This window comes from Ovis canadensis, chromosome 2 (assembly GCF_042477335.2).
Source record: "Ovis canadensis isolate MfBH-ARS-UI-01 breed Bighorn chromosome 2, ARS-UI_OviCan_v2, whole genome shotgun sequence".
Taxonomy (NCBI): domain Eukaryota; kingdom Metazoa; phylum Chordata; class Mammalia; order Artiodactyla; family Bovidae; genus Ovis; species Ovis canadensis.
This window is the reverse complement of record NC_091246.1, coordinates 146,935,845-146,951,932: the sequence shown is the minus strand read 5'-3', so window position 1 is coordinate 146,951,932 and position 16,088 is coordinate 146,935,845. Positions and strand designations below refer to the sequence as shown.

At 41.5% G+C, this 16,088-nt stretch overlaps 1 protein-coding gene across 3 annotated transcripts in view; it reads left to right on the top strand.

Moving 5' to 3' along the window:
• Window positions 1-16,088, top strand: part of B3GALT1 (beta-1,3-galactosyltransferase 1) — a 410,729-nt gene that overhangs the window by 387,429 nt on the left and 7,212 nt on the right. Inside the window, exon 2 of one of the 3 annotated variants that reach the window (XM_069577327.1) lies at window positions 11,694-11,815. The exons of the other annotated variants lie outside the window; for them this stretch is intronic. The gene's annotated coding sequence lies outside the window, so the exon portion shown is untranslated. The remainder of the gene's footprint in view (window positions 1-11,693; window positions 11,816-16,088) is intronic. 3 annotated transcript variants of the gene reach the window in all.

The window sequence follows — 16,088 nt, the reverse complement described above, 5'->3', positions numbered from 1 at the left end:
TCCTTCTCCAGGGGATCTTTCTGACCCAGGATAACTAATTATTTATTTCTTCTAGATTATAATTAATATACCTATAAGCTCCTTAAAGGTAGGGGATTTCCATTTCAATTTGTATACTTAATGTAACATTTATACATTTTAATCATGGAATTGTCACATATAATGAATAAGTACAAACAAAAATACAATGGTCCTTTTCAGTACCAAGAAAAGAAGGAAAAAGAGAAAGGACAGAAAATAAGTTGTCAGCAGGTCTCCAGACTCGAAAGTAGACGCATGTATGATGCCATGTATAATTATATAAGTAAAATTAACACATCACAGGAAAAGACCCAAATGAATTTTCAGCAGTTTTTGACAGTACATTTTTGGAGTCCTGTTTTTAAATGAAGGCTGTGTAGTTTTGTGAATTGACCTTGGAGAAAGGGGCACAAGAGAAATAAAGAAATAATCAGTTGTCATCCAGGATATTTTTTCCTAAGCAATATCACAGTAAGATGACAGATGACATCTAGTCCACAAAGACACATACTATACATTCTTAGACAGCATGGAGAGGGAAAATAGAGTTTTCAAGTATATTCCTTAGTTCAAAAGGCTGCGCCTCACATGAGCAAAGCTCTGTAACATTTCCCAACATGAATACAGCAGGGTCTGATTTATTTTGTGGTGGTTGGTAGTTCTCTCCAGCAAAACATGAGTGGCCAACAATTAATAATAACAGAAATTAAACTGTATATGCCATTTTAAAGTTTACCATGTGTCTCCCAACCATGTACCTCTAATCAAAATTAGATTATCATTATCTCATTTTATACTTAAAGAAGTTGAATGATGTCTGGAGTTCTTAGTTACAGACAACAGAGTCCACTCTAACCAGGTTAAAGAGAAAGGAGCTCGTCAAAGAGTATTAGGTAGTTTGTGGAATCTCCGGGAGGGCAAGACTCAGGTTTGGTTCCTAACCAGCCAGACAGCAGGGCCATGCACAGCACAGCCCATGCAGTGCCTGACAGTTATTTGGAGCTCTTTTAGGGGATGCGTCAAGGCTGCCCCTGCCTCTGCCCACTTCTACCATGTTCACATTTGGAGGAAACTCCATCACAGCGATCCAGAAGAAACAACTTTGTCAGTCCATGTGCTTTCCAGTCAATCCAATTAACTAGAAAGCAGTTGCCATCTTATGTTGCTCACTCCTGCATCTTTGTCTTGCCCAGAGGCTTCTGATTGGTGGAATTTAAGTCATATGCGTTTATCCTAGTTGTAAAGGGACCTAGAAATGTAGTCTGGACTTCATCTTCTATTACAGATGTCCTGTTTCCTGGAAGAAAAGCTAAAGGGAGATTGGATGGGAAATCAGTTAGCTAATCTACCAAATCTGCCATAAGTGGAGACTTGACTTGATTATAGTCATATAGCTAGTAAGTAACAGAGCTTCAGATGCCAGATCTTACACTCTCCACAAGATAAAAATGACTGCTTCATTATGGTAGAGATGAGTAAGTAGCTCATCTGGCCTTCAGAGCTTAATTAAAATATCCCTTAAGAGCAACTATTTCCTTTTGACATTGAATTGCATGAGCTCTAAGCGTCATTATTGGTTTAGTTTTCTAGATATCTAAATATTGTGAAGGGAGTAGCCTTGTAAATGGAGATGAGTCCTTCATCCTTTCTCCAGTTCTCATTAAAAAAAAATAATAACTACACATCTACATTCTAAAATTAAGAATCTCAGGGCCAGAAAGACCCTTAAAGCCATGTTAAGATTTGTAGCAGCTCTGAATCAGTTTTCCCTATTTCTCACATTAGTCCATGAATAATTTTTATATTACAGAAAATATGAAAACAAACTTTTAAAATCTGACTGCCATGTAAAAAGTAAAATGTAGAATATACTGTATGGACCCCTGCATGACAGCTTAATAGACTTGTGTTTAAATCCAGGTTTAATCACTAGCTATAAGATGCTGGTAGAGCAAGCTTAATCTCCTTGGGTCTTTCTCCTCTTCTATAAAATAGGAGTAAAAATACCCTTTTCTTTTTTTAAAAAAATATTCATTTATTTATGTGTACCGGATCTTACTTGTGGCACATGAATCTTTAGTTGCAGCATGTGAGTGCTTTGTTGTAGAAAGTGAAACCTAGTTTCCTGACCTACGATTGAACCCAGGCTCCCTGCATTGGAAGCATGGAGTCTTCGCTACTGAAAATTGTCAGTAAGGTTTCATGTAAACTGCAGAGAACATGATGTGAGTAGAGGTGGGGAAGCAATGGTGTGTCTTCTAAATATGTCAACTAGATGAACAAATAGTTATTTGTAAAGCAGTTAATAAAGTCCTAGAAAATACTAAGCAATGACTACTGTTTAAAATATTATTTTAAAATAGTTACTTCAAGTGATAATTTTGATTTAACAAATCTTAATAATGATGTGCTCTGAGAATCTACCCACTCATGAAAATGGTATTAGTTTTGACTGAAGAAACATAATGTTCAATGGCAAGTGAAATTTTTTTCCAAGACTATTTTCTCTCACAAATGACTGTTTCCAATTATACATAAAGACCTTTCCTAAATCCTACTTTTGTAAAACTTTCAAACTGTCTGATGGGTTTTCAAATTATATAATAAAGGAAAAGGAAAGCAAATAGCTTGAAATCTCTTAGAAAGTCACCGGTGCCATCTGTCTATGACTTACTGAAAAAATGACTATAAAGTGCAGTCCTTAAACAAAAAATAGCCTCAGAATTTCATGAAAAGTCATCTCTAATGGGCCAAGTAAAAACACGCTTTGAATAGGACTTTACAACGTTTTAACAGTTTCAGAAACAGCCTGACATCTCAAATATAATGGAAAGTAAAACCTCTCATATATGTAGGTGGACAGGAAGCACAGAATCATTTTTCACTTTTTGTTGTCATTAGCAAAACCTACCATAGCCTGTTGAGTTTGTCTGTGGTGCAGACTTCCCTGTTTAAGAACTTGGACTCGGACACTTGCATTCTGAAATAAATTGTTTTCACTGGTGGTAGGGGGAAGCAAAAGGCAGATAGAAAGCACATGTCTCCCTGCTTTGCTACAAATTGCCATTTATATGGTGTCTGAGAGAGAAAACAGTCTGAAAATGGGAAGACAGATAAAGTTGGTTCACCTTTCTGGTGAGAGCACTCTTGGAAGGTTGACAGCAGAAGCCTTTTCTCAAAAGAATGAGCTCCCCATGCTGAGGAGAGGAGGGAGGCCCAGGGGCTGGTTTGCAGAGTGTAAAGAGCAGACAGAGGAGGGGTGCAGAGGAGAAAACACAGAGGACCACCAGAAAGCTGAGCAGCAAGAAGGCAGGAATGAATAAGAAGGAAGCCTAGACAAAAGCTGAAAGTAGAGAGGGACCAAGAGTGCCAAAAGCAGGTGAGAGCAGGGAGGGCGGCACAGGGCATGCTGATAAACTGCAAGAGCTAAGTAGATGAGGAAATCGAGGGAAACAGGCAAGAGCACTCATTTAGGGGCTCTGGATAGGAAATGAAGGAGGAAGATATACTGCTAATTTAATGTGATGTCGGAGAAGGTTTTGCTGTCACTCTTGTCATTTTTTTAAGCAAAGGCAGATAAGACTTCTGAAAACAAAAGAGGAGCCAGTGGGAATGGGGAGGCTGAAAACACCAAATCTGGAAGAGACCTTCACCAAATGGGCTGAGAAAACATGCACTAGTGGCAGAATTTCCGATCACTTAGGATTAGTGCAAAGTTTTTTAAACACAATTTTTTTTTTTTAATTTGGCTACCCATGACATACAGGACCTTCTGTGTTACAACATGTGGGATCTAGTTCCCCAACCAGGGATCAAACCCAGGTCCCTGGCATTAGGAGCTCAAAGTCTTAGCTACTGGACCACCCAGGATAATGCAGTTTTTAAACTAAGAGAGAGTTGTCCAGGGGATGGGGGTAGGTTTCCAAAGAGATTTCATGGCAGAGCTACAGTTAGAATCTTTTCTTGTCGACTGTCAATCCTGTGCTTTGTCCAAGAGACAAACTGTCCCAGTCTCTTTGATAATGAGACCTTACCCCACAATATTTAAAGACACAGGAGTCAGAAGAAAGATGACAGGCAACAGCGGGAGATTTATGCAGTAGAGAGAGAGAAAAGAGAAATGATTCTCAAGTGAGAACTGAACCAAAAGCCCATGGGAAAGATTAATATTCTAAACCCTGCCTATGGAATCCAAACTAGAGGAGTCAAACAGATTCCAGAGCTATATAGGTAAGGCTGATTGTGGTGAAGAGTTCAACATGGCAGTACAATGAAAATTGTTAGGCTGGGTGTGTAACCACTGGGGAAATAAGAATCTTCAGCGAAAAGGAACTTGTAAACAGAAGAAAATGTGTAGAAATGGAAATCCCAGGCATAGAAGAGTGTCTGGTGAGGATGAAGCTGAGCAAGGGTTTGATGAAAGAATTGTGGGAAGCGAGGATTGGCAGAGGCAAGGACTGTGAAGGACCAATGCAGTTGACTGAGAAGGAGAATGAAAGAAACATCAGCATTTCCATCTGATTGGCCAGTCGGTACTAAGTTAAGAATATTACAGGGCTCCCCTGGTAGTCCAGCAGTTGGGAGCCTGCCTGTCAGTGCAGGGGACACAGGTTTGATCCTGTCCCAGGAAGATCCCACATGCTGCAGAGCGACAAGGCCTCTGCACCACAGCCTGAGCCCACACACTCTGGAGCCCATGCTCCACAAGGGAAACCACTGTAATGAGAAGCAACTAGACAAGCAACTCCCACTTGCCGGGGCTGAGAAAGTAAGCTCACAGCATCGAAGACCCAATGCAGACAAAACTAAATTAAGCAATAAGAATATTGTACACAAAGCAGGATTTCAGAAGCAGAAGTGAAAGTCAGTCGTGTCCGACACTCTGGAACCCTATGGACTACACAGTCCATGGAATTCTCCAGGCCAGAATACTGGAGCGGGTAGCTGTTCCCTTCTCCAGGGTATCTTCCCAACCCAGGGACCGAAGCACATAGTTAGAAAGCTACTCTGCCAAAATAAAGCATCATTGTCACCCATTGTCCTTTGGGTGATAATGGAACACTTCATAAAGCTGATTCTGATGGTGAAAACTGGTTGTGTCTTAGTTGTGTCACAGTGATGAGTTACTGGGTAATAGTACATTTCCAATGTAGTTGTTCAGTTGCTATGTTGTGTCCAACTCTTTGCAAACTTGTGTACTGTAGCATGCTAGTCTCCTCTGTCCTCCACTATCTCCTGGAGTGTGCTCAAATTAATGTCCATTGAGTTGGTGATGCTATCCAACCATTTCATCCTCTGCTACCCCTTTCTCCTTTTACCTTCAATCTCTCCTAGCATCAAAGTCTTTTCCAATGAGTTGGCTGTTCACATCAGATGGTCAAAATATTGGAGCTTCAGCTTCAGCATCAGCCCTTCCAATGAATATTCAGGGTTGATTTCCTTTAGGATTGACTGGTTTGATCTCTCTGCAGTCCAAGGGACTCTGAAGAGTCTTCTCCAATACCACGGTTCAAAAGCATCAATTAATTCTTCAGCACTCAGCCTTCTTTATGATCCAGTTCTCACATGACTACTGGAAAAACCATAGCTTTGACCGAACGAACCTTTGTTGGCAAAGTGATGTCTCTACTTCTTAATATGCTGTCAAGGTATGTCACAGCTTTCCTTCCAAGGAGCACGCATCTGTTAATTTCATGGCTGCAGTCATCATTTGCAGTGATTTTGGAGCCCAAGAAAAGAAAATCTGTCACTGCTTCTACTTTTCCTCCTTGTATTTGCCGTGAAGTAATGGGACTGCAAGCCATGATCTTGTTTTTTCAGTGCTGAGTTTTAAACACTTTGTCACTCTCCTTTTTCACCTTTATCAAAAGGTAAAAAGTTAGTTCTTCTTTAGTTCCTCTTCACTTTCTGCTATTAGAGTGATAGCATCTACATATCTGAAAGTGAAAGAAACTGTTTGTAGTTCAGTGGTGTCTGACTCTTTGTGACCCCATGGACTGTAGCCTGCCAGGCTCCTCTCTCCATGGAATTCTCCAGGCAAGACTACTGGAGTGGGTTGCCATTCCCTTCTCCAGGGGATCTTCTCGACCTGACACTGGGATCAAAACTGGGTCTCCTGCATTGCAGGCAGATTCCTTACCATCTGAGACACCAGGGAAGCCCATATCTGAGGTTGTTGATATTTTCAGTTTGTGGCTGGCTCATCTAGCCTGGCATTCTGCATAGAAGTTAAATAAGCAGGGTGACAGTATATAGCCTTGACGTACTCCTTTCCCAATTTGGAACCAGTCCATTGTTCCATGTCTGGTTCTAACTGTTGTTTCTTGACCTGCATAGGGGTCTCTCAGGAGACAGACAAGATGGTCTTGTACACTCATCTCTTTAAGAACTGTCCACAATTTGTTGTGATCCACACAGAGGCTTTCACGCAATCAATGAAGCAGAGCTCAATATTTTTCTACCTTGCTTTCTCCATGATCCAACGGATACTGGCAATTTGATCTCCATTTTCTCTGCCTCTTCTAAACCCAGCTTGTACATCTGGAAGTTCTCAGTTCACGTACTGCTGAAGCCCAATTTGAAGGATTTTGAGATTACCTTGCTAGCATGTGAAATGAGTATAGTCATGCAGTAGTTGAAACGTTCTTTGGCATTAAACTTTTTTGGAATTAGAATGAAAACTGACCTTTTCCAGTTCTGTGGCCACTGCTGAGTTTTCCAAATTTGCTGACATACTGAGTGCAGCACTTTCACAGCATCATCTTTAAGAATTTTAAACAGCTCAGCTGGAATTCTATCACCTCTACTAGCTTTGTTCATTGTAATGCTTCCTAAGGCCCATTTGACTTCACACTCCAGGATGTCTGGCTGTAGGTGAGTAGCCACACCATCGTGATTATCTGGATCGTGAAGATCTTTTTCGTGTATTCTTTTGTGTATTCTTGCCACCTCTTTTTAATCTTTTCTGCTTCAGTTAGGTCCATACCATTTCTGTCCTTTACTGTGCCCATCCTTGCCTGAATTATTCCCTTGATATCTGCAGTTCTGAGGAGATGTCTAGTCTTTCCATTCTGTTATTTTTCTCTATTTGTTTGCATTGTTCATTTAAGAAGGTCTTTTCTCTCCTTGCTATTCTCTGTATCTCCACATTTAGTTGGGTATATCTTTCCCCTTCTCCGCTGCCTTTCACTTCTCTGCTTTTCTCAGCTATTTGTAAAGCCTTCCCAGACAACCACTTTGCCTTCTTATTCTTCTTTTTCTTGGAGATGATTTTGGTCACCGCCTCCTGTACAGTGTTACAAACCTCTGTCCATAATTCTTTAGGCGCTCTCTACCGGTTCTGATCCCTTGAATCTATTCATCACCTCCACTGTATAATCATAAGGGATTTGATCTAGGTCATACCTGAATGGCTTAGTGGTTTTTCCCTACTCTCTTTAAGACTGAGTTTTGCAATAAGGAGCTCATGATCTATAAGCCACAGTCAGCTCCCGGTCTTGTTTTGACTGTATAGACCTTCTTCATCTTTCCATTAGGTTCTAGTAAAAACCTTGACAACTCAATAAAGAAGAAAATCATGAATTTTGTATTGACTTTGTCTTAAGCATCTAGAAAAGAATCACGGCATAGTCATTTCAGCCTATCTTAGTGTACACAGAATATTAACTACGGCTATGTAAATGCTACTCAAAGGGCTAGTTAAATCTGGTAGATTTTTCATATTCTCAAGTCCTATTTGAGAACATTTAATTCTATCTCACATTAGTGCCAATGGTAATACCCATAATGACATTCCCTTCAACTTGCAAACTTCCTTTCCCCCTCTTTCTTTTTCAAAAGTGCAAGACCTTTTTAATATAGGTGTTATAAAATGACATTGAAACTTTTTATGAAAAGAATCATCTGGAAATACCAAGCTTTTGGTAGCAACAGCCAAGTAAGAAAATTGGTTTTGCACTGCATACTCAAGATCCATTGACCTATCATTGCTCAGGAAACCTTTTATAGGCAGTCCTCTTAGGATTTGTCTTTATCGTGTTTATATTAACAGTGTGATGATACTTTTAATTCATGTAGCAGTCTTCAGCTTACAAATTATTTTCAAATAATTTTTGAAATTTGATCCTTACACTGACCCTGAAAAGAATATCCAGATATTATCATTCTCACTGAACAGATGAGGAAACATGTTAGAGAGATGCACTGAGTTCAGAACCAATGACTAAAACCTGGGAGTTGAATCCAGCACCTCTAGCACCATAAGACTGACTGCCTGGAGAATAATCTCCGTTGATGGCATCTACATGAAATATTTGGGGCTATTATGTATTCCAATTAAGTGATATGGTATAAAGGGGCATTCAGTTTAGAAAAGGGGAAAAGGAAAATAAAAATTGCAAATTCTCATCCACATATTATCAGTGGCTATGGTACTTATATCTTTCTTTGAAATATGACCTAAAATAATATCGTCTCTCTGTCATGAGCTATCTAAGAAATATCACTCTTTAGACTTTGTAAATTTTAGATGGCAATACACTAACATCTTTCTAGCTTCTAAAAATACCCATTTTTGTCAGCTTCCCCCCAAAAATAATGGGCCAAGTGGAAACTCTTTTTGGTAACACATAGCTCATCATTTTTAAATTCTCCCAGCTGCTGTTGATATTAGCAGGATGTCTTTCCTTGTGTGCTCTTCCAAATCTGTAATAAAACATCCCAGCGTTTCCTCTCCCAGTAGAGATGCCCTATCTGAGGCCCAACAGCATTACCGGCCTCCCAGGCTCCTGTGATTAAATAAGTGATCGCTCTGCCCGTCTTTAAAAATGTGTCTCATATGAGGCAGTCGAGACAGAATATCCATCACTGCAAAGAAAAGCCAAGCATTTATTTAAAATAATGAGATATCCTCATTTTCATTTTTCCCTGAGAGGATTGTAGCAATGTTTAAAATTTTCCTGAATTCTAGAACTAGGGCAACACATTGATTTGAAGAAAGCTATAATCTTCCCTTCTAATTTGAAGTGTACTTTCTCTGCAGTGAAATAGAGTGTAGCTTTCAGAATAGCAAGAGCCCTAAGCCCACACAAAGGCACCCTCATCCCAAGCACTCCTCTTTCAAGCTGGCCCCATTCTTCTCAATGTAGGGATTTATAAGGACCCTTTGCAATAAATTTCAAGGTATATTGAACTGAAGAAAGAAAGGTTCAAATAATTTCTTCCAGATTTGAGAGGGAAGTTATTTCAACTGCCAAGTCATGACGAATATTACCTTTTGCTTTCTGCCACATCCTCGTTGCAAATGATCTGTTGGCTAAGTTCAATTATGGGGTCTCCTTGAAAGGCTTCATAATTAAATTTTTTTTTTTAAGGAACAAATTAGCTCTTTGTCTTCCTGAGGCAGAAGAGTCAGAACAGTTACAGTTACTACGAGTGTTCAGGGATTTCAACATGTTGTGACTATGCTGCCTTCCACGGCCAAGGAGGCTTACTTGAGGGAAAAGGCTAGGAGAGAAAGCCAGCCCTCTGTGATTTGGAGAGATAATAAGTTAGCAAGCTGTATAACATAATGGTTTATGAAATTCTGCCTTCAAGGACCATTATCTGGTGTTAATAGTGCTTTATTTCTTCCTCTCCTGTGCTTATTTAGAGCATAATTATAAGAACGAGAGGAAGGGAGGGAGCATGGCGTCAAGATAACCATTCGCTAAATTAATGCAGCTGAGTCGACTCTCTGGCTTTTGGGGCTCGTTTATCAATTAGTTCTGTTGCGGTCTGAATTCTTGAATTTCCCCACAGAGTGAAGATTCTTTGATTTCACTGATTCACTGGCTGTGAGCAAAGTTATCTGAGATCAAAACACTTTTCAGAACGAATCTCTTACCTACTCACTACCATGATGCACTGTACAGCCGCTTCACATTCATTTCAAGACCATTTTATAAGCACTAGTATTTAGCCTTCTCTCTCTCTCTCTGAATCTGTCTTGTTTTCATTCCTCTATTTTAACTAGTTAAAAATGGGCTTTTTTTCTTTTCAACTGGTTTATCTTTCTGCACCATGAATTTAAAGTTACTATGTAGATTTTAACATTAAGACCGTTTTTGTACTCCTCCATGGCCTCTAAATATTCAAAATTTGTTCCAAAGAATAAAAATGCTGGTAATTTGAGGTGACACTGGAGAATTGTCCTTATTTTCTAGAAGCCAGATCAGTGTTTCAAGAACTGTTGGCCCCCAAGCTTTTGGAAAATTCGCCACAGCCCTGACTTAGCTTTCTCAGCTAATTTGTTTTTAAGGAAGGTTCCAGGGAAAGAGAAGTGGCAGGAACAAAAGGCTGCTTAAGTAAGATAAACAAATTGTGTCATATGCTTCACGTGGTCTTAAAATATAATCTGAACTAGCTTTTGTTTCTAATGTAAAAGCAAACCAAAGTCTGTGTCCCATTACACATTCATGTTCCATCCTCCTTTGAATGCTGTAACAGTTACAAATCATTCATCCTTTCAAAGTTAATTTACCAAAACCCAAGAATTTCTGTGCTTAAATCAAGAAAATAAAATGTGTGGAGTAGTGAATTCCTGTGGAGCAAAATATTTCATTTTGTTGCTACCCAGGAAAGTAGTTATAAATGGAATTATGTCTCTCCAAATAGACGCACTGAAGTCCTAGTCCCAGTGCCTCAGAAGGTGACCTTGTTTGGAAACAGGATTTTTACATGAAGTCATGAGGGTGAGCCCTAATTTAATGTGACTAGTGTCCTTATAAAGGGGCTTCCCTGATGGCTCAGTGGGTAAAGAATCCATCTGTAATGCAGGAGACACAGGTTCAATCCCTGGGTCAGGAAGGTCCCCTGCATGAGGCAGTGCCAACCCACTCCAGTGTCCTTGCCTGGAGAATCTCATGGACAGAGGAGCCTGGTGGGCTACAGTCCAAAGGGTTGCAAAGAGTAGGGCACAACTGAGTATGAGCACAGACAATCCTTATAAAAAGGAGACATTTGGACACAGAGACACAAACAAGCAGAACACCAAGGGAAGATGAAGGCAAAGATCTGGGTGATGCATTTACAACCCTGGGGCACCGAAGATGGCCAACAGTGTGCCCAAAGCTAGGAGAGAGGCATGGGACAGATTTTCCCTCAGAGCCCTTTGAAGAAGTGAACCCAGCCAACATCTGTTCAGACTTCCAGCCTTTAGGACTGTGAAGCAATAAACGAACCTCATTTAAGTTCCTACTCTGTTTCTTTGTCACAGAATCCCTAGCCAATGAATACAGTAGCTAACCTACATCTCTAGGCATGTAGGACATTGCAAGAGTGTGTGGAAAGGCCATAGCTGAGACACATGAAGCCAGAAAACAAGAGAAGGGCAGAGATCAAAAACCAAAAAGATGTTCCTAAGAAAGCATTTATCCCAAAGAGCCAAGCAAAGAAGCAAAAACAGTAAAAGACTCAAGAACTAAATCAGAAATACCTGAGACCTTCTATTCTCAACTCCACTGTCCCCCTCTTGGAGACTGACCAATTTAACTAACGTCGCCCTGTCCCCTTGCTGCTCTGTTCAGTCTCCATCCCCCGTCGCTTCACTTTATTTGTATCACAGCAGGTATCTCTATCTGAATGTATTTTTTCCTTCATTTATCATGTGTTTAATATCTGCCTACCTCTCCTAGAAAGTAAGCTCTCCATCCATCTTACCATCTTAGAAAACAGAGCCTGGCGTCAGCAGGCGTTCAGTGCATCTCTACTGAGCCGGTGAAGGAGCTGTTATATTCCGTAGACAGAGGACATGAAGGTAGGCCATTTGCCGGGGTCCCCTGTGGGTGCAGGGCAGCTAAAATAACTGTGAAGCCAGCTCAGTGCTCACTGAGGTTTAGGAAGTCAGAGTTGACTTGTGCCTGCTTGAACTATGATGGAGGACATGAACTTGTCACCCAAACTACGCATACATCACCCAAGGGACACTACCCACTCATTAGGACTGACCTCTGGCTGTACAACAGAACTTTCCACAAGTTCAGAGACTTAAAAACAATCAGTTATTCAGAATAACAGACTATCCAAGATGCAATTTCTGGGAGAAACATGTGCCTCTCAAATGGAAAATTCTGCCCCATTAACTTCCTGAAACGTGAAGGTGGATGGTTACAGAAGTTCAGTGAGTGAAGGTAACCTGTGATACAGAAAGGCCCTGGGGTGGGGGTGGGTGGGAATCTTTTAAATATTCTAGTTAAATGTTTCTACATGGAGGGGTTTGCATTTAATGGATGACAAGTTAATGTGTAGTCAGTCCTTGTAGTGTGTGTTAGTCGCTCAGCCATGTCCAACTCTCTGCGACCCCGTGGACTGTAGCCCACCAGGCTCCTCTATCCATGGGATTTTCCAGGCAAGAGTACTGGAGTGGGTAGCTGTTCTCTTCTCCAGGGGATCTTCCCAACCCAGGGATTGAATCCAGGTCTCCTGCATTGCAGGCAGATTCTGTACCATCTGAGCCATGAGGGAAGGATGCTTAAAAGCAGTAACAAATATTATCTGTGCCACTTTCTATTTTACTTATACATTAAGGTGTCTGTTAAACAGGGATTTGATTTGTTTTGTTTTGTTTCAATTTTGTAAAACTCAAGGAACTCCCTGGAGGATTCTGCTGTGTGCCACTCACTCCTTCCCCAGAACTATTAAGATGATGAATTTTCTTAACTTTTCAATGGACTTTCAGCCTTGAGTTTTCCAGGAGGAAAACTGACTTCTCTAGCCGGAAAATCTTTACAATGTAGTCACTAAAGGAAAAACCTGACAGCAATCCTATGTATTTAGAAGAATCGATCGATACGTGTGCTTGGATCCCAAATCCTGAACCCATGGACTGACAGAAGCCCCTCGCCCCATTGGAACATGCTGTTTGTATCCTAATATCATCTGCTTGCATAGCATTCTCTCCCCAGAAATTTGGAAGAAAAGCAGATGCTATTTTTGCCCTTATTTTATACCCAAGGCCACTGAGACACAGAAAACCACAGGGCAAGTTACTCAAGGAGTAAAACAAGAGCCTCTGGCCCGTTACCAACAACTTCATCCAACATACAGGAAATTACCCTTTAGAGTTTGATGCGCCAGGCTACTCTCGCCTCTCTTTATTTATATTACTCTTTCTGGTCCAGAGGCATATCTCTGTGCTTGCTTGACCACCTGGGAAATCTGTTTGGTTATGAGCAAAAAGGACATTTTGAGCACCCCTTGCTGTGGGTCCACAGTATCCTTGGCTACACCTTAGATTCTGACTGATTTCTTTTCCCATTTCAAAGCCTCTCTTTTATGGGAGACCAAGATGTAGCACTGTGCCTACTTCTGTTCTTGTCTGCAAAAAAAACACAAAGTCAATAAAAAGAGTGATTCTTTCTATTGAGAGTGTGTGTGTATTTTGCAGGACTTCAGAGAAAAGAAACTACAGTATTTCTGAACCTCTTAAACATCTACAGCTGGTACCCCTACCCCCAGCATCTTCACTGTCAATCTGTTCTTTGCAAATCAGCATTTTTTTGTTGATCGGGGATCCCCACAGAACTGATGTGGTGGGGTGTATAGCAAGCCAAAATGAACTAAAAAAAAAAAATTCAAGCGATGGACACACATCTAAGAAAATAAACCTGTGTCTCTGGGAGGACAGCAGCCCGAGATGCTCCCTTCCGCCCTGGGCTTTCCTGTGCCAAGGATTGTGCCTGTTGTCCTAACAGGCCTTGGGAAGCTTGGGGAGACTACTTACCTGGTCACTCACCTGATGTGTGGTCTTGAACAAGCTACTTAGTGTCTCTGAGTTGCCATCCTCTCATCTGTAAAATGGAGAAAATACCTCTCTTGGAACACTGTGAGGAACAAAGCTCTGTGAAATCCATGACATCAAATACAGCACATAGCACAGTGCCTGGTACACTGCTGTGCTTAGTCACTCAGTCATGTCCAGCTCTTTGCAACCCTATGGACTGTAGCCCACCAGGCTCCTCTGACCATTGGATTCTCCAGGCAAGAATACTGGAGTGGGTTGTCATGCCCTCCTCCAGGGGATCTTCCCAACCCAGAGATTGAACCCAGGTCTCCCGCATGGCAGGTGGATTCTTTACCATCTGAGCCACCAGGGAAGCCCAAGAATACTGAAGTGGGGAGCCTAACTCCTCTCCAGGGGATCTATCTGACTGAGGAATCAAACTGGGGTCTCCTACATTGCAGGCAGATTCTTTACCAGCTGAGCTACCTGGGAAGACCAAAGTAAGTGAAATTGTTAGTCGCTGAGTCGAGTCTGCCTCTTTGCAACCCCCTGGCTCCTCCGTCTATGGAATTCTCCAGGCAAGAATACCAGAGTGGGTAGTTGTTCTGTTCTCCAGGGGATCTTCCTGACTCAGGAATCAAACCCAGGTCTCCCACATTGCAGGCAGATTCTTTACCCTCTTGAGAAGCCACCAGAGAGGCCCCTGGTGCACTATATACATTTTTAAATGAGACCTACAGTAACAGTGGTAAGAAGTGTCATCTTTGTTAGCTGAATAGGGAAGAATGCTCATTCTTCTATGAAAATGTTTATAAATACATGTACTCACTTCATGCTCTCACCTGTTCCTCTCCTGTTTCTCCCTCTGTTAGCTCTTTTTAAATTGCTCAGGTACCTATATTTATGGAGTTTCTTCTGCTAGAAAATCTTACCAGAAAGTTACCAGATAAAATGAATTTTCACTAATTCTTCTGGGGCATAGAAGTATGGGAGATAGATATCCTTTATGTGGAGGAATGAATTGCTCTTGAAAATCTGCACAGGATTTGGGGAAGGTAAAACTCCTCCCTTACACCCTTTAGACTGCAAAGATGGGTAACCAGCTACTCAGCTCACAACAATTTCTGGGGGCCACTCGCCATCTGCCCCCTGCCTGTCTCTGTAAGCCCCACCTCCATCACTGTCTCCTCTTCCTTTCCAGTCCTGGCACGTGACAGCCTCTCTCACTTTTTGACTTGGCATTTGCTGTTCCCTCTGCCTAAAATGCCCAACCCTCATCCAGATAATTCCTAGATGTCCTTGAAGATTCAGACTGGATAGCTTTTCTGAGCTTTCCTTGCCATTGCCCCCAAGGCAGCCTCTTTGGTAAACTCTGGGAGGGGATGGAGGAGTGGGATTGATTTTGCAGTGTAAGGAGAATGGTGCCCTTTGGAGCAGAACTCTGCACATTCTGCAGGACCATCCCTAGTCTCCCAGGGCCTGTCCATCAGCCCAGCTGTCCTGTGTACTCCATTTGCCTTATGATAAAAATGTTTATCCCACTGTTCTAATCGTTTATTTGAAGTCTTTCCTCCCGGGTTATGAATTCCTTGAGGAGGCATTTGGGTTCTATTTATTTCTGTTTCTCCAGCATGTCACACACCCCATTCATAACCCACCCCTCCACTGATAGCTTGATTAGTGACTCCAGAAGAGAACAGGATAGAAGCCTCTTCCAGTTGATGCTTTTGGGTAGTCCCTTAACAGCTCAATGAAAGGTGCCTCACAGTTTAGTAGAAAAGTATGAAAGGTGACAAGGGCTTATATCATCATATATGATGACAAAGGTAGGCTCCTAAGAATCAGATCCAGTGGAGAAAGTTTGCTTTCTAGTCCCATCTTGAGACTCGCTCACATCCTGGTGGCATTCAAATGGAGGCCATGTCTGTATATCCCAAGGTGAGAAGTCCCTTACTAAATTCTCTACTGCTGAGTTCTCTCACTTCCTTTGACTTACTGCTTAAAGTTTCAAAGCTTGTTGTACTTCTCACCCTTTTTTTAAAAATCATCTTCAGTGCAACTTAGAGCAGAAATTCCCTCCAGAAGGCCAGGGATACTGGAGCCTCTGTTTACAGAGTGCCTAATATGGGTTGGATGGAGGCTTGACTGCCTGGAGCCATGCTGCTTGAAGCCATCTGATAGTCATTTAGTTAGAACCATAACGACACTGGGTTATTGCTGGCCTCGTACGTATCGTATACTCACAGCAGTGCTTGGCATGGACAAGAAGGTATGTGTTGCCTCCACTGTTGCCCATCAGGTCTTTTCA